The sequence below is a fragment of the Medicago truncatula genome, chromosome 8, assembly GCF_003473485.1.
Source record: "Medicago truncatula cultivar Jemalong A17 chromosome 8, MtrunA17r5.0-ANR, whole genome shotgun sequence".
In the NCBI taxonomy this organism is placed as follows: domain Eukaryota; kingdom Viridiplantae; phylum Streptophyta; class Magnoliopsida; order Fabales; family Fabaceae; genus Medicago; species Medicago truncatula.
In genome coordinates, this window is record NC_053049.1 from 35,999,682 (window position 1) to 36,018,732 (window position 19,051).

The following is a 19,051-nucleotide window of genomic DNA, read 5'->3' on the forward strand; positions in this document are numbered from 1 at the left end:
ATCAATACTGTTGGTTAAGTTCATATAAGTAAACGATGGAATTAGATCCCTTAGATTAGTCGGTACTTAAATCGGATACCTAGTTTTAAAAATAAAACAAGGGGGTGGTGGGTGGAAGAAAATTTAAAAAAAAAATAAAACATCAAATTTAGTGAAATTACTTATTGTTATAACTTTTTCAAGATTTTTCTACATATATCTTTATAGAAAATTGTGAATTATTAAATACACAAATTGATAGTATTAAAAAGACAAATGTTCTCGATAGAGGTATAAATAAACTTTTTTTTTTATGAGGCGGTCAATAAACTACTTATTTATTTTAAATAATAATAATAAACACCTTAAAAAATGTATTTTTTTTATAAATGACACCAAAACAATATTTAAAAAGTGTATTTTTTTATCGGACCTTTCAATAACAAAAAAGGATCATGAATTTTGAGTAGACATGGCAACGGGTTTTAGCATACCCGCCCCCGCTTCACTGTATCAAGCCCTGCCCCGCCTCAAACCTGTCGGAGATAGCAAATTGACCCTCAAACCGGCCCCAAGCAGGGACAGGTTTCCCAGCCCCGTCTCGACCCCCATCCGCACCTGTAGTAAAAAAAAAAACTTTTTTTTTTTTTCATTTTTTTCACAGTAACGTAAAAGATGTAATAACAAAAGCTTCTAAAATCATTACAGCTCAACATCTTTTAAAGATTACAACATCACAGTAAAAAAAACCTACTTAATTGCAAGATTATTAAAACAAAAGAAGGGCATACGAGTAATATGATTATCAAATATAAGTGTAAAAAAATCATTTAAAACAAACGGGGTGGGGGTTGGGGCAGGGCGAGTTTGACCATCCATCGGCCCCGTACTAAAGCAACGGGTTTTCCCCGCACCCACACCCAATTAAATAGGCTTTTTCCCGTTAAATATTACGAGTTTCAACCCCTTTTCACCCAAAATCCTCAGTTTTGATCTCCCAATGCCCAAATGTGTTTCCAGAGTTTGTTTACAGGTCAATACAACTAAAAGGGTTCACAAGAACACATCAAACATGAAAACAATTACCATTTGAACATAATTCACCAAATCAACCCATTTTACAAAATCAACAACAACAACCCATTTCTCATCATCAAATCATGATTTATGAACACCCAAGCCATGAATCATCAACAAAATATCTCTTAGCAACAACAACATCAATTAAACATGAATCTCATCACAATTCAACAACAACATAGCACAATTCAACATTTAGAGCACAATTCAACATATATCATTTTCATATACTAAGAAGATACAATTTCATCAACAACAATTCAATTATCAACAATTTCATGCATTCAAACATATCATCATAATTAGAGCACGGAATTCAACATCTAAGAACAATTAATCACTTATTCAATTAAGCACTTAATCATACAACAAATGAAAAATTACACTAAATGATTATGATTGAATTCTAACCCCCTTACCTTAGTTAGCACAAATTCCTAGCTCAAACTTCACTTTAGCTCCTAGGATCTCTACTACTTCTTGAATCTTCAAGCTTCTTCTCCTCTAACCCTTTTTCCTCTTCTTTTGCACTTTCTCTCTCTACCTCTCTCAAAATATCTTATGTAATGAAAAATGAATGATATTTTCTTTTGAGACAAGGCTTATATAGGCTATTCCTCTAATGAGCCTAACCCTAATGCCTTAGTGGATTTAACCCACTCAAACACAATTCTAAAATGTTTCTACACTCTTAACGGTAAAATACTAATAACGATCACTTAACGGTAAAATACTAACAACTAATTACTACACCAGTAACTTAGCAAAATAATGGTTCTCACTAAAACACTAAAAATAATCCTCACCAAAAATTACTAATTTACTCTTACATTCAAAATGACCAAAATACCCCTGAGTCCAAAATGACTAAATTACCCTTATAACACGAAAACCCATTAAAATGCACCAATGATAAATAACCACACACAAACACATATAAACACATATTAAAACAATTATAAATAAATATAGCGAAAATCGGGCTGTTACACGAACACCCCTAGTTTTTCACATCAAATTAGTATTTTTTAACAAGAGACAAATTATTTAAGAAATTTTGAAGAATCAAACACTCAAAAAACAAAACAATTGAAATTTTGACCTAAACATCGAATTTTGAGATGATTTTTACATACACTTCTAAAAAAAACACATAGAAATGATACAAAAAAATTCAGAACATTTCTAAGACCTCTATTTAATTTTATTTTTCAACCAAAATGTGCAAAATTATAATTTTGTCCCAAGTAAGGATATAGTCACATGTCAAACTGTGTTCTCTAATTGTGTAGGCATGGTTAGAACATCATAACAACCTTCAACATTAAAAAATTTAGTTTTAAAATGAAGGACGGATTAATTATGAATTGTTTAAAACAATCTTAATTATGAAAAATGAAAATTTATTAAGTAATCATTCCTTTGTCAGAAAATTCTAATTTCAGAACATTTCTAAGATCTCTATTTAATTTGATTTTTCAACCAAAATGTGCAAAATTATAATTTTGTCCCAAGTAAGGATATAGTCACATGTCAAACTGTGTTCCCTAATTGTGTAGGCATGGTTAGAACATCATAACAACCTTCAACATTAAAAAATTTAGTTTTAAAATGAAGGACGGATTAATTATGAATTGTTTAAAACAATCTTAATTATGAAAAATGAAAATTTATTAAGTAACCATTCCTTTGTCAATAAATTCTAATTTCTTGTTAAAATCCATATTTTAAAGTCATAAACATGCTTGCAAAAAACATAAAAAAATTCAACATCTAAATCACTTTTCTAGACTTCGCGTTTATAAGTGATTTTATTAGAGGGTTAATGTAACGCTCCTATTTCTATTAAAGCAATTAAACATGCGAATAATACATTTATTCAAGAAATAGAGATTACGTCTTATTCAAAATTCAAAACACGATAGACATGTATGTAAACCTCAACAGTTACAGCGGAATATAAATCAGAGTGATCAAATATATACATGCCATGAGCAAATAAATCATATCCCAAAGATAAATCTCAAAACCCAAACATACGGGTAGTCAACAACAAAATAATAATCCAAATGAAAATATAAACAACCTAATCTAGACCGACACGACAAGCCTAGATCAGAGCCGACACGACACCGATATCGGAGGAAGCTCCCGATATCCCAAGCAAAAACTCACCGAGACTACTCCTGCACAACGTCTACTCACCCATACAGGCAAGTAGGCGGTTAAAACCACTGGGGGTAAGCATTACATTATCATAATCCAGATAATAATCAATTCAAATAATATCATGTACTTGAATAATATTAGCCATGCATAAACACTTATACCACAACGTGATAGTTCGTATCCACATATATCAATCACATGAATAATTATCCAATCATAAATATTCATTCACAACATCAATCATAAACAATCATTATCAACATTCATTCATCTCAAAACATCACCAATCACCCAATTCACATAGGACTCATGCTATGATATGCACTTATGGACACATAAATGCATGCGGTACCAAATCTCAACAAGGTCGTCACCTTTCGATGCCACTTGCACATCGATTGTAAGGGCTCACACCTGCCTTACAATAATCTCGAAGTAAAAGAGTCATCCCTTTTACAGCAACAACGACTATGATGCATGGACATGTGTAATGACTCGATAATGCGACAACAATTCACAATCTCAACTCAATATATAGGGCAACACCCAATTATATTGATTATCTCCACAACATTGCATTATCAAGAAAACATGTCCACACACAATTAAATCATAGTATTCATCATCACACAGACAACTTGATTATCAACAATCAACAATATCTTTCACACAATTCACTTATCACATGAATAATTCACCACACTATCTCGGAACGAAACAACTAGAACAAGTCGAACACTATTAACCAATCTTATCCAATAATGTCTACATGAAGTTAAGTCGTCTTCGGACTATCATACAAGACCAAGCACAACTTAAGTTCATAAAGGAATCCCGTTTTCACAACCTTTCATTTCCCACTCAAAAATATCATTTCACTTTGATAATGGTATTGGCCACCCTTGCAAGCCTCACCTAAGTCTATATGAGCTGTAGGTCTACTTGCAAGTCTCATTGGATTACAAAATTTGTTTTCGACAAGGTTTGGAACTCTCAAAATCTCACAAGTTAAGACTCATTTCAAAAATCCCAAGTCTATGCGAACACTCATCGTTCCAGCAGGCTTTGGGGAATTAACAGCGGTTTAACATGTTTAAAACATCATTTAAGAAAACTCGGATTTGGTCCCCAAAGACCGGAACGAAAGATCAAGGTGGTTGGAACTGAAGCTGTTCGCTTAAGCGACCCTCTGGTTCGCTTAAGTGAACAAGTTACAGTAGCAACTCGCCTTGTTCGCTTTCTGGTCGCTGACTGGTTGCTCACCAGTTCGCTTAAGCGACGACATGTTCGCTTAAGCGAACGAGTTCCAGTAACAACCAGAAATCTTCGCTCACTCGTTCGCTCACAGTTCGCTTAAGCGAACTGAACCCAGAAAAATACTATGAATGTTCGCTTACCAGGTCGCTTAAGCGAACCTTCACAGGTTTGCAGAAATTTTACAGGTTTGGAACCCCTTTCACTCAAAATTCCCCAATTTGATTCCCAAATCCCAAAATATGTTTCCAGAACATGTTTACAGGTCACTATGATTAAAAAGACTCATAAAGGCACAATCAACCTTTAAAACACTTGACATTTGAGCTAACTCTTCATTTTCACCAAAACACCAACACAACTCAAATTCTCATCATCAATCCATGAATATGCAAACCCAAGCAATTATTCATTAATCATATTATCAAATAACATTCATAACATCATTTGAACAAGCATCACATCTCAACTTTAACAACAACTTAGGAGAAATTCACCAATTGAGCACAATATTCATAACTTATCATTTTTGCATATATGAACATGTAATTCCACCAACAATCATACAACTAACATCAATTCATGCATACAAACATAACATCACAGCAAGAGCACGAATTTAGCATGAATTGTTCATCAACCCATTTTCATACAACATGAGAAAATGCAAAATTACATGATTGTGATAATAACTAACCCCCTTACCTTTGAAGAAGATTAACCCTAATCCTTGCTTCAATTCAGCTCCTAAGTCACCCACTTGATTCCTAAAGCTCTTCTCTTCACCTCTTTCTCTCTCTACCTCTCTCTAGAAATGTTTGTGAAATGAATGAATTGGTTCTCCTAACACAACCCTAGTGTTATCTCTACTAATGGGCTTAACTTAGTTTCTAGTGGGCTTAACCCATTTCTATTCAAACCAAAATATTACTACACTCCAAACGATATTTTAATTAATAACGGTAAAGTGTCACTAACGGTAAAATCTAATCACTACCCTAGTAACTTAGTAAAATAAGGGTTCTCACTAATTATTAAAAGCAATTCCCACTAAAATTATAATTTTACCCATCCTCACAAAATTACCAAAATACCCTCCTAATACGAAAACCCACGTAAATGCACCCGATGACAATTAAATACACACAAGCACAAATAATCACACACAAACACAATTAAAAGTAATTAAAATAAACCTAACTAAAAATCGGGTTGTTATAGTTAACACTAAGTAAAATCTCAAATTACAAGGTTATAATTTATGATTTTATTTTTACATAGTCATTTTTTAGACTTCGTGTACATTATAGGATCAATTTGAACAATTAACTATTCATTTTTCGGGTGTGATTCTGTTGGATGTTATAAGTGATTGTATTTTTTTTTTAGTGCAATTGTCGTTTGGAACTTCCCTAGGAACTACCTCTCGAATAATGACCGTATATTTTTCTCTTTTTTTAGGAAGAGTATTATGGACTCCTTAATATACATTTTTTTTATTTAAAAATGGATATAACATAAAGTGATGAGATTTACATAAATTTTATTAAGTAGAAGGGTGAGTGTTAGAATAATGTTTTAACATTTTTTACAGACCTAAGAATAATATACACTATACACACTCCTCCTGTTCTATCTATAATTGCGTCAATAAAAGTAACTAATATGATTCAAATGTAAATTAGACACAACAATGTATTTTTTTGTCTTTCGTTTGTTTCAAGTTATATTCGTAGAAATGATAGAAATTTTACTTATAAAAGATTATTGGAAATAGAAAAATTTTCCAATAAAAAAGGTTGAGAATAAAGTTCATGGGAATAAATCCACGTGTAAAAACTACCTATTATAATTCCTATTTTTAAGGTTCTTGAGAATATCATAATGTTAATCAAACATCTTTATTCTAAATACATTGGAATAAAATTCACATCTTTATATTCAAAGGAATAATATTCCTAGGAATAAATTTGACAAACTTGAAACAAACACACCCTTAGGAAAAAAAAAAAATCTAATACTTTTAGGAGTTTATATTGTCTATTCAATTTTATTTTTTACAAAAATGAAACGATATTTATTAGTATATCAAATGCAACATTTTTATGATGAATATGTGTACAAACTCATATCGTTAAAATTTGATTGAATGCTTTTAGTACATTTATTTTATGAAAAGTCCTAAATTGAAATTTAAAATATGTGGTTAATTGTTCAAATGGGCACTGTAATATACATAAAATTTTCAAAATGATCCTGTAAAAATAAAAACATATATTCTAGCCTGTAATTTGATATTTGTTTTTGACTCTATCATATACATGAAGTCCATAAAAGTGACTTAGATGTTGATTTTTTATTTTTTTTTTCATGATTTTTTGTGGACATGTTTATGGTGTTAAAACATAGTTTTTCAGATAAAATTGGTATTTTCCGACAAGAGACAAATTATATATGATTTTTTAAAGAATCAAACACTCAAAAAACAAAACAGTTGAAATCTTGACATAGAAATCGAATTTTGAGAAGATTGTTTACATAGACATCTATAAAAACACATAAACATGATATAAAAACTTTCAGAACATTTCTTAGACACCTCTATTTATTTTGATTTTTTAACCAAAATGTGCAAAATTGTAATTTTGTCCCGAGTAAAGATATAGTCACAGGTCAAATTATATTCCCTAATTTTGCAGCCATGGGAACATCATAATAACCTTCACCATATATTATTTTAGTTTTAAAATGAAGGACTAAGTATGAATTATTTAAGAAATTTTTAATTATGGAAAATGAAAATTTATCATTATTTTTATTTGAAAACTCGGTAACCGATCCAAGGACCGACTAATCCGAAGGGACCAATCCCACGATCCACTTGTGGAGGGCCGTTCTAAATGAAAATTTATAATTAAACATTCATTTGTCAGAAAATTCTAATTTCTTGTTAAAAGCCATATTTAAAGTCATAAACATGCCCGAGAATCCAACATCTAGATCATTTTCTTGACTTCGCGTATATTAGAGTACCAAAACTAGGAAGAATCTCAAATTATAAAGTTACAATTTGTTATTTTATTTTTACATAGTCATTATTTAGACTTCGTGTATATTATAGGGTCAATATTGATCAATTTAATTCACTACAAAAATGTTTTCAAACAAAATATGACAATTATATTCACTTTATTCATCCGTACAACACCGAAAAGTTAAAAATAATGTTATCGAGTTTAATGTCTTCAACCCCTTTATTGATTATCACTACTTGGACACATTTTTGACCCCCCATCTCCCCTTAAAAATTTATTTTGGAACAGTTGTCTGACACGTGTCGTACGAATATTGCCATAGTGTTGGACATAGACGCGTATCGTACTGTAGGACACAATTAATGTCAGAGGTGTCCGTGCTTCATAGACACATAGTTATAAAATGAGAAATCTAACATATTGAATTTGTACTTAACATGCTTACACTCAATACATTTAGACTCAGCATATTTGAATCAGTCTACAACTGTAGATTGTTTTTCCTTTTAGGAAAATCAAGTGAGTTTTTAGTCTAGTGATGAACAATTGAAGATGGTGAGGGAGTCTATTAGTTCAGTAAAATCTGATTCAAAGTGTAATAGTTGTCAAAATTATTTGAGAAGTTAGAGATTATAACTTTTTATTAAGGAAAAGGACTTAAAATGTATTCAATATAATTTTGTATGTTAACCAAGATTGGAAAACTAACCGATAATTTAGCCGCCTTAACTAATTCATGGGCAACCTCTTTTGTTTATCTCTTAACAAACTTGACACTAGAGTTTTTATAAAGATAATTAAAAAGAGCTCTACAATGATCAATGATAGCCCCGAATTCAGTTACATCATGCTAGCGGGAAAAAAAAAAAACTATCTAAGTTAGAGATTGTAAACGTAAAGCTTTTAATTTGTCACTCAAATTGAAGCAGCTGTTTAGTTATTATCAATTTTCTACTTCCGTTAAAATATTGATATGGTGGACAAATGACCAGAGTCGTTAATTTTTTTATTTGTTGGATGGAATTGTTATCACTAAATTTTCTTAGGTAAACTAGCAGAATAATCTGCCAACTTATTAACTATTATTGTTACTGTGCTAACTCTTCCTTTTGGCCCTCCTTTTATTCAGAACATTCACTAGCCTAACCTAGGAAACATTTATGAATAGGGTAATTTTCAAGGGTCTTGAGACATATATAAGTGGTCGAATTCAAAACTTCAACTCCTGCCATCTAAAATAACAGGTTAAACTAACTAGGGCAGCAGATTTGACTTGTTTTTCACCCATAAAACTGCTACGCAAGATCTATATCCACTAGCAACCTAGCGAAATGTACAAAAAATGTGTTCTTCGTTGCATCATTCAAAAAGATGGTAGTTTAGTTTGGCACTTGTTATTTCAGATAGTATTTTCATTCACCAATATTCTTGGAGAAGATCCATGATTGTGATTCATATCTGCTCATGTTTTTGCCTTTGATTGTTGGGATTAAAATCTTAGTCCATTGAATATATGTATAATACATTATTTAGAATTTAAAGCTTGTACAGACCTTATTCGGAGAATATGGTATGAGACTCCACTAAAAATAACAAATCATATTTCTGATAAAAATTAGTGTTCTACAAAGTTGAAGACTATTTAATTCCAATTTGACGTGTCATTGTTGTCGATAAGGTCAACTACTTTGTATCCCAGCAATTCACTAGGGATTTGAAAATTCCCTTTCGATCAAGTTATATCTGGACAATGGCTTTGTCGTTCTGTATGGGGACAAACAAGTCAACCCTTCCGCCTCCTGCTCAATTTCATCAGCTGCGTCGTTTACATCATACACATGCTATTGCTGAAGTGTATTCCTTGCTACTTCAACATTGCTCCAATACTTCCCAAGCGTCAATGAGCATTCCCCTGACTTTCTGGAGGAATTACATTCTCTGCTTGATCTGCAGTTGTCTAACATGTTTGCAACACCTTCCAGATTACCTCCGCATCGTTTCCAAGATCATTGCGTTCCAAATAAATAGTTACAAAATATAAAAACCAACATAACGACATGGTACTTAACATGATTAAACTCAAAAGTTTAGACGAGTCTATAGTTGTAGATTTTTTTTTCCTCTGATGAAGATCGTGAGATTCTTTAGTTGCTGCTCAAAAGTTTAAACGAGTCTAATTTGAACCACGCCTAATTGCAGTAGTTGCAAAAATTATTTGACTAGTTAGATTTTGTGAATGTAAAGCTTTTGTCATTCAAATTGGAGAAGCTGTTGGTTCTTATCCATTGATTCGTTTTGCATTTTCTGTAAAGTTATGATTAGAAGTTGGAAGAGTGGATCATAGCCATATTCTGTGAGTGGTTGGTGCTCAGCAAATTTTCTTAGAATTTTTCAGGGTCCTTGGTCCAGGAGCAGTATAAACTAGCAATTTATATAGAATTAAAACTAATAAAACCATCATATACATATTGAGAAATGGAATTTAGCTTAGTTTAATATAGGACAAAAAGTCAAGTCAAATGATATAGATAAACAACTTATGCTTTGAACTTGTAATAGCCGAAAGAGAGGGAGAGAAACTAAGAAGGAAGAGGCATATATACTATAACTTTAGTATTTCATAAGTCCCTCATCAGAAATGTGAAATAACTGAGAGGAATGTTTTCTTATAAATAAGAGTGTAGATCTTACTCAACACTCATTGGTTCTATTCATTGTTTGAGCTGGGTTGTGTGAGGTTACAAGTGACTGCATTTTTTTAGTGCACTAATTTCTTGTCACTTGTAGCGCTCACCCAACATGGTCTGAACAATGACTGGTATATATATATTTTTCTCTCTCATATACATTCACTTAAAGGGTGAAATCTACGTGGACACTACTTGAAAAAAGTGGAGATCAACATAAGTTCTACTCAATAGAATTAGAGAGTGTTAGAAGAGTGTTTTGAACATTTTATACATAGAAATGATTATATACACACTCCTCATGTTCAATATATAATTTTGTCAATAAAAGTTATTTTGTCTTATTAAAAATAACTTTTGTCTTATCACAAAATTACTTTTACAGAGTTATAATTTGTGATTTGATTTTTTCATAATTATTTTTCAGACTTCGTGTATATTATAGGGTCAAAATTGATCAATTTAACTCACTACAAGAATATTTTTAAACTAAATATGACAATTATTCACATTATTCAATCATTCACAACACCGAAAAGTTAAAAATTATGCTATTGAGTTTAATGTCTTCGACTCATTCATTGATTATGACTACTTGGACACCCCCCCCCCCCCCCCCCCCATTTTTTTTTGGATAAGTAGTCTGACACGTGTCGTACGAATGTTGCCCTAGTGCTAGAAATAGACGTGTATCGTATTATAGGAACAATTAATGTCAGAGGTGTTCGTGCTTCAAAGACACATAGTTATAAAATGAGAAATCTAACATATCGAATTTGTACTTACCATGCTTACACTCGATACATTTAGACTCAACATATTTGAATCAGTCTATACCGTGACGAAGCTAGCAATAATTTTATGAGGTGGTCACCCGAAAGTAACCAAAGTCATAAAAAATTATGACACCTAAAATCGAACTCGAGGTAACCAAATATATATTATTAGGAGTAGCTAAACATAAAAATATACCTACAAATTCAATAATTTTTTTTTTTTTGGGGTAGCCATAGCTACCCCTCTCTTGTACAAGCCTTCGCCCCTGAGTCTATAGTTGCAGATTGTTTTTCCTCTTATGAAAATCAAGTGAGTTTTTAGTTGCCGCTAGTGATGAACTATTGAAGATGGTGAGGGAGTCTTTTAGTTCAATAAAATCTGATTCAAAGTGTAATAGTTGTCAAAATTATTTTAGAAGTTAGAGATTATAACTTTTTATTAAGGAAAAGGACTTAAATTATATCATTATTTAAAATATATTCAATACAATTTTGTATGTTAACCAAGATTTGAAAACTAACCGATAATTTGGTCGCCTTAACTAATTCATGGGCAACCTCATTTATTTATCTCTTAACAAACTTGACACTATAGTTTTTATAAAGATGACTCAAGAGAGCTCTACAATGATCAATGATAGTCCCGAATTCAGTTACATCATGCTCGTGGGACAAAAAGAACTTTTTTTTTTTTTTTTTGTGGTGATCAGGGTTTGAACCCCAAACCTTGCATATATTAATACATTATCCTTACCAACTAAGTTAAACTTACGAGGACAAACAAAAAGAACTATCTATGTTAGAGATTGTAAGTGTAAAGCTTTTAATTTGTCACTCAAATTGAAGCAGCTGTTTAGTTATTATCAATTGTCTGCTTCCGTTAAAATATTGAAATGGTGAACAAATGACCGGAGTCGTTAATTTTTTTATTTGTTGGATGGAATAATCTGCCAACTTATTAGCTAGAAAAAGAATCCTTTGAACCTCCTATTCCCCACCTCCAACATTATCCAAATAAAAAAACAAAGTTTACTTGCCTAAATCCAGAAACTATAAAATATAAGTCTATGATTATGTGTGAGTCAATGCTAACTTTGTTATAGCATTGCACTTTGCATTTTTAAATGTGTGCGCCCAATACTAACTTTTTAGCATTTTTGCTTTTTGAGAAATATATTTGTATAACCATTTTTTAACAACTTTTGTGACAATTTTCCTCTCATACTCACATTATATTTTTACTTACTCTCTCTATTACTTTGATATTTGTGCCAATACATACTTTTCTTTGAAAAAATGTGGTTGTCCATTTAGTTGTCAAGCAAATTGATGTTCAAATAACACTACTCTTGCTTTTTTGGGTCTTAAATGGATTTTAGTGAAATTCTTATGTAATTTTCAAATGTTACTACATATTCACCATTTCTTCTTCAAGACATACTAAGGGCGTACTTATCCGATTGTATTGATTCAACATGTGATGGAAATCTAAGAAAAAGAAATACAACTTTTATGTTGAATCCAAAGCAAAATATAAAGTTAACTTTATCATTCTTTTGAAATAATTAAAAAAATATGATATAAAATTTATATTTTGTGAGTGTGTTTAAAAGATTTGTATTTGGGCTTGTGACTATCTAAGAATAATCCAATCCGAAACCCAAATTCCAAATAAGACGTTTTGATGATCAAATTTGCTAATTATTGAAGCTACTCTATATAATGCATGTTTTGGGTTATTTACTCTAGTAACTATTGTTATTGTGCTAACTCTTCCTTTTGGCCTAGCTTTTATTCAGAACATTCACTAGCCTAACTTAGGAAACATTTATAAATAGGGTTTCAAGGGTCTTGAGACCTATCTTTCATTTTGTTGTTTTTGCTACCTCTCATTTATATTGAATTTTGTATTTGAAAATCTTCGATGGAATAGTAAAACTTTCAATGCCGAAATTGTTGACGTTATGACTAAGGTTTGAACCCTAGTACCACCACATTGTATGTGTGAGTTTATGATGGCTTTGCCATCTCGTCTATCTACCAAAAAAAAAAAAAACTAGATCAATCCACATAAGAATAACGAGATTTAAATTCTGTTTAATTAATTTATGTGATTCAATTTCTTTTCCTTTTAATCTTCAATTCTTTTTATCTCTGCAAAATTGTTTTATTTGTTAATGCTTAATCATATCAATTTAAAATTTTCTTCTTAATGATCATGAATCAGATATTCAAAATGATTTAACATGTTAAATGAGGTGGGCCTACTTAAGTAGTCGAACTCAAAACTTCAACCCGTGCCATCTAAAGTAACTGGTTAAACTAACTAGGCTAACATGCTTTACTTGTTTTTTTTTCTTCCCATAAAACTGCTTCGCAAGATCTATATCCACTAGCACCCTAGCGAAATGCACAAAAAACGTGTTCTTCGTTGCATCATACAAAGATATGGTAGTTTAGATTGGCACTTGTTATTTCAAATAGTATTTTCATTCACTAATATTCTTGGAGAAGATCCATGATTGTGATTCATATTTGCTCATGTTTTTGCCTTTGATTGTTGGGATTAAAATCTTAGTCCATTGAATATATGTATAATACATTATTTAGAATTTAAAGCTTGTACAGACCTTATTCGGAGACTCCACTAAAAATAACAAATCATGTTTCTGATAAAAATTAGTGTTCAACAAAGTTGAAGAGTATTTCAAAAAAAATAAAATTGAAGAATATTCTGCACTAATAAATGATTAAACAACAACATGACAAATCCATATAAACACACACTAAAAAACAGTCACACACTGTACCTCCTGTCTCACGTACGTTAAGCTAAAGGAGACAATTTGTGTTGCCTACTCGATCGAGACAGTGCACTTGTATAATTGATGCTGTGTGCCAGCCAAATATGTGGTTCACATTTTGGAACACAACTTTTATTCTATCACTTATGCTCTAATGATTTGAACAAAAGGATGTACCCCTTTTTCTTTGAAATAAAGTGCCCATGAATCTGTTGTGAATTCGATCAAAAATCACACCAATAACAAACTTGATGTGTGGAGTAAGGGATAATCAAGCAATCAAAATAAAGTGTATGGAACAATTATAAACACAAGCCAAAAGTAGAAATCAGCGAGAGAGAAAGGAAGAGAGAACACAAAAGAAATTTTTGACCCAATTCGGTCCAAATTGACCTAGTCTGGGGGAGAGAGCAGCCTTCCGTTTCACTATATGATGAGTAACCTTACAAAAGAGATATCAATGCCTAATTCTACCAAAAGTCCCAATCTCTTCCCGTAACCAAGATACTCAATCCTAATAGTGTTTCCCAATGTGAATCAACCCTCAAACCCTAGTGTTTGTTCCAAAGAGACAAACTCTATACAAACCCTAGTTTTGTTGTTGCCTTTCTAAACCCTTGTTTCAGCCCCCTCTATCTCAATGTTTACACTGATACAATGTCTATATTTATAGTAAAAGAATCCTCAATAAAACTCGAACAAATCTAGGCCCGAAAATACGTTTCTGTTTTATTTTCTGCTGTCAAAATCGGCCATCGTGCTCACCAAATCAGCCACCGATTTTTGCCGAACCAACAGACAAAAAAACAAAGTCCAAAATCGGCCACCGATTTTCAGCTTCCAGAATTCCAATTTCTTTAATTTTGAGGCACTTTCACAACAAAATCAATAGTGCATTTTTATCTCAAGCTCCAATTTTAATTTGCTTCACCATGGTAATATGTTATCACTCAAGATTATTGAAATCCTTCCAAGATTCATTTAAAGTTATAGAAAATTACTCTTCACATTTATAGAATTGTTAATTTTCTTATATCGGCGGCAGTTAATTGCAACTAACACTTTTAAGATCGGTTGAACGACTTAAAAAATGACTGAACTAATCTTAAAAGGGTCAGCGACAGTTAACTGCCCCTGAAAAATGTCGAGTCGCTGATATAAGGAAATGATAAATTTTAGAAGTGAGAAGAATAATTTTCAAAGCTATATGCATATGAAATAAGTAGAACAAAGTCGGATCACTTAAATAATATCTCCGGTTCGAGCCTTATGAGTTTAGTTGGAAGGAGAGAGTCCATTAAAGATAGTCAATTTAATTCATGACGGAGATTAGTTATAAGGCTAAATTGTATTTTTGGTCCTTTAACTATTTAATTAGTATCGCTTTGGTCCCTTAATTAAAATCTGATTTATTTTGGTATTTTAACTCTCTCTCCTTACACATTTTGGTCATTTTTGTTAGTTTTAATTCAAAAACGTTAGATTTTCTTCATTTTCTTCTCCTCTTCTTCATCTTCATATCATATCCATCGACCTTCAACAACAAAAATTCAAGAAAAATTCCAGAAGAAAATGAAGAAAACCTAACATTTTTGAATTAAAACTAACATAAAGGACCAAAATATGTAACGGAGAGAAGTTAAGAAATCAAAATAAATCAAATTTTAATTAAATGACCAAAGCGATATTAATTAAATAATTAATCATCAAAAACATAATTTAGCCTAGTTATAATTTATAAACAAAGCCGATGAATACCTCACACCAATAAAATGGTTAAAAAAAAAATATAGAAATGTGTGAGTTTAGATTCTTGTCTTATATGGATGCTAGTTATTTTGTAATCCTCAATTAAAGAGTTTTATGAGACATTTTCGATGATTACATATATCTAGGAAGCATGTCTGTCAGATTGATTTGAAAATCGATCCCCTCACTTGGTCTAAACCATATACTCACATAATTTTCTTCGTATATATTGGTATTTTCTGGCTTTGAAAATCATCATTCTGAATTGCAATGGAATTTCGACTATATGATAAAATAGAAGTTTCATTTGTTTATTTATTGGGACCACACAAATTTCGACTATTCATGCAGTGAAGTTTAAATAACAGATGTGTCCAAAGAAAAAGCCCTGCATTTTTGTTATTTTGTTTTACTCGGTGCATTGAGAAAATAACTATAATATTTTGTTAAGATAATGTTCAGATGGTAGATTATATACTTTGTCATTTTGCCTACAAGCAATGCCTTATAAACATACCCTAATCGAGCATTGTTATTTATTATAGAATTTTTATCAAAAATTTATAAAAAAATGTCTCAACCAATAAAATTTGTTATTTGGCTGAAATCAAGGGAGATAATGTGTGTAATTAAAAAAAGGTGTTAACAAATATACTGTCTTGATATTTTCTTGATAAATTTTGTCAGTATCTATCATTTCCGTAATCTAATACATTAGAAGAATATAAAATGTTGTTTAAGCGAATAATGTTCAATTTCAGCACGGTTAATCTTATCAAAGAAGGTTACTGGTCTTTGTCTATATCCTCTCTTGGTTTTGTTTTTTATGGTACCTTTATGCTATGGTTTGAACAAAGTTAACCTTAATTTTTAATTGGAAACATGATGAAAAGTTTATCTTCTATAGGGGGAAATATAAATTATGAGAGGCATGCAAAAACGAGGTAGCTTGATTGGTCATCAGTTGAGGGATGTTGAAGAAGCTCTAAAAGTTCAAATAACTTCAAAAAGTAACATAAACATTAGTTTCATTAGCATTTGTCTATCAAGAAAAAATATCCTCGTAAGCATAGTTCATTTGGTAAAGACATTACAATATGCTATATTTGTGTTCGAATCATAGATTTTTCACTTATTCACATTAATCGCAACAAGAGTTAATACATGTACAACTTACCAATATTGAATCTAAATAATAGCTTATCCGAGTCGAAGGTCCGACCAAATCTGCCAAGATTCTTTTGAAAAAATAAAGTATTTAAAGTGCAACTTTTGTAAAATTTTGGTAAGTTTTGGCAAAATAAATGTGACATCTTGATTTTGAGTATCGAACAATCTCACCGTCAATTTAAACATAGTGCGTGTTAGCATTTTTTGGGCGAGACAAAAGTAATTTTGAAGACTTAAAATTAGTTTTGGTGTGTGTTCGGAGTTTCTAATTAGAATTTATTTTCTTTAAAGGATTAATTCCAAATTGAGGATAAGATTTTTAGTTTTTGCCTTCAAATATAAATTTTACACTTACCTTTATATCTAAGACGCATCTAAACTTAAATCATCTTACTTTTTTTTAAAGCCAAAAAGAATATAAATAAAAAAAGAAATAGGAAGTACAAGACTTCGGGCATGTAAACCACAAAAACAACCCGAAACGGGTGATGCAACGATACAATACATAAGTGGTATAAAAAGAAATAACCCTAACCAATCACTACCACAAACAATCCAGCAAACCCACGTGTGGGCAAGAAATCGAATTAAAAAAAAAAAAAAAAAAACCAGATGAATCGTCTGCCAGCACAAAAAATTAATTTAAACAAAAAAAAGTTAAATCAACACTAATTTTCTGCACACTTAATCAAACACACCAATGCCATCATGTGATAATGTATATTGTGCATGTGAACATGAACAAAGCTCCGATCCCTTGGTTAAGCAGTTATCTTTCAGCTTTTCCCTAAGCTTTTTCCTTCCTTTTTGGTTCACTTTTTTTCAGTCTCAGCAAATGTACAGAGAAAAAAGGAACTTTCTTAGATCAGTAGTTTCACATAACGACAAAAAGGGATAACTGGCCACCTTACCACACTCCCATCATTTTCTTTTTGTATTGGTTTTGGTAAACATAAAGTTCAATTGATTAACATATTTTGTATATTTGTGGTAATATGTGACAACCGTTACTCTTTGATGTTGATAGACAATATGCTCATCTCCTAATTCAACCAAAAACATTTAGACAAATAGAAACACCACAAAACCTATACTCCTTTATAAAGCATACAACACCTTTATGCATTAGCTTTTCACCCCTTTTGAGATAAATACTTGCTTTACTTTCTTTGCAACCAGGTCTATTTTGTTACCTAGTCACTTGTTTCATCGTTATTGGTTAAACCTTAGTGGTCTAGTGGGACTCTATGCAAATAAAATGCCATTTTCATGATACAAATGGATTAGACATGATAAATCACACTCCTAATTAATGTGAAAGAAATCAATAATTTTGGTAGCCTTCCATAATGTGTGTAGTGTATGTTTGAATTGTTAATGAGATTGGACAAATTAAGATGAAGTATTGTGATTTACATAAAAACTATACTTTGAATCTTTAAAAGGTTATGGTGTTGTTGTGATTTCGTCGAATTTATCGTCAATCCCTTTAGTGTAGTTCGGTTTGTAGGGATATTGTGGTATGCAATGATTGAGGTTCGAATTTGAATTTTTCACTTATTCAACTTGAGGGGTGAACTTCTAACCACTTGTTAATACCAAAAATAAGATATTTGGTCGAAATCATGATCAAGATTTCGACAAGCCATATATGTTATTTCGACATGCTGCAAAGTGCAAAGGGATTTCGACCAAGAGCATACAAACTTTGACATACTGCAATTCCGACCAAGTGTTGCATGCATATGGTTTTTCGACCAAACACAAGTAGAAATAATCTAAAGTTACAGTTGGAGTGCAATAAGGCAGAGTGAAACGTGTAGCGGCAAACAATGTTGAAGTGCATGGAATTTTCTAGTGTCTTAGGAAGTTATTTCTACTTTTAATATAAACCGTAGGATTTAGTGGTAGTTTTTTTTCTACAAGATCTATATATATATATATATCAGTTTGTAATAAGAACAAATGGTTGATTTTTTTTATTTTTAAAAACTCTGTAACACGCCACGTGAGCAAACGGGTTCAGGGATGGACAGATTGACAAATTTCAATCACCCTCTACATTTCCTGCAATTTAATATTGCTGTTCTTCCTTTATTTTCTTCTTTCTTTTGCAATTTGCATTTCTTTTCATGTCTCTTTATTTTCCTTTCTTTTGAATATGCTCACTTGAGCATTTTTTTTCTATTATGTTGTCATGAGACAACTTGTTATTAAAAGATGATGTTGAATGCAATTCTAACATCAAAATGAACAATAATTTAGTTCTTAAAGAATGCATGAAGTGATATCATAAACTGTGAGACTTAAACAAACACTTTATAAAGACATTTATCCGGTCCTAAACT

General features: G+C 31.4%; 1 protein-coding gene across 1 annotated transcript in view; it reads left to right on the forward strand.

The window, feature by feature from the left end:
- LOC25501648 (uncharacterized) overlaps positions 1–16,762 on the forward strand; it is a 33,489-nt gene extending 16,727 nt beyond the window's left edge. The window contains exon 4 of the mRNA XM_024771846.2: positions 16,441–16,762. The gene's annotated coding sequence lies outside the window, so the exon portion shown is untranslated. The remainder of the gene's footprint in view (positions 1–16,440) is intronic.
- The last annotated feature ends 2,289 nt before the right edge of the window (positions 16,763–19,051 follow it).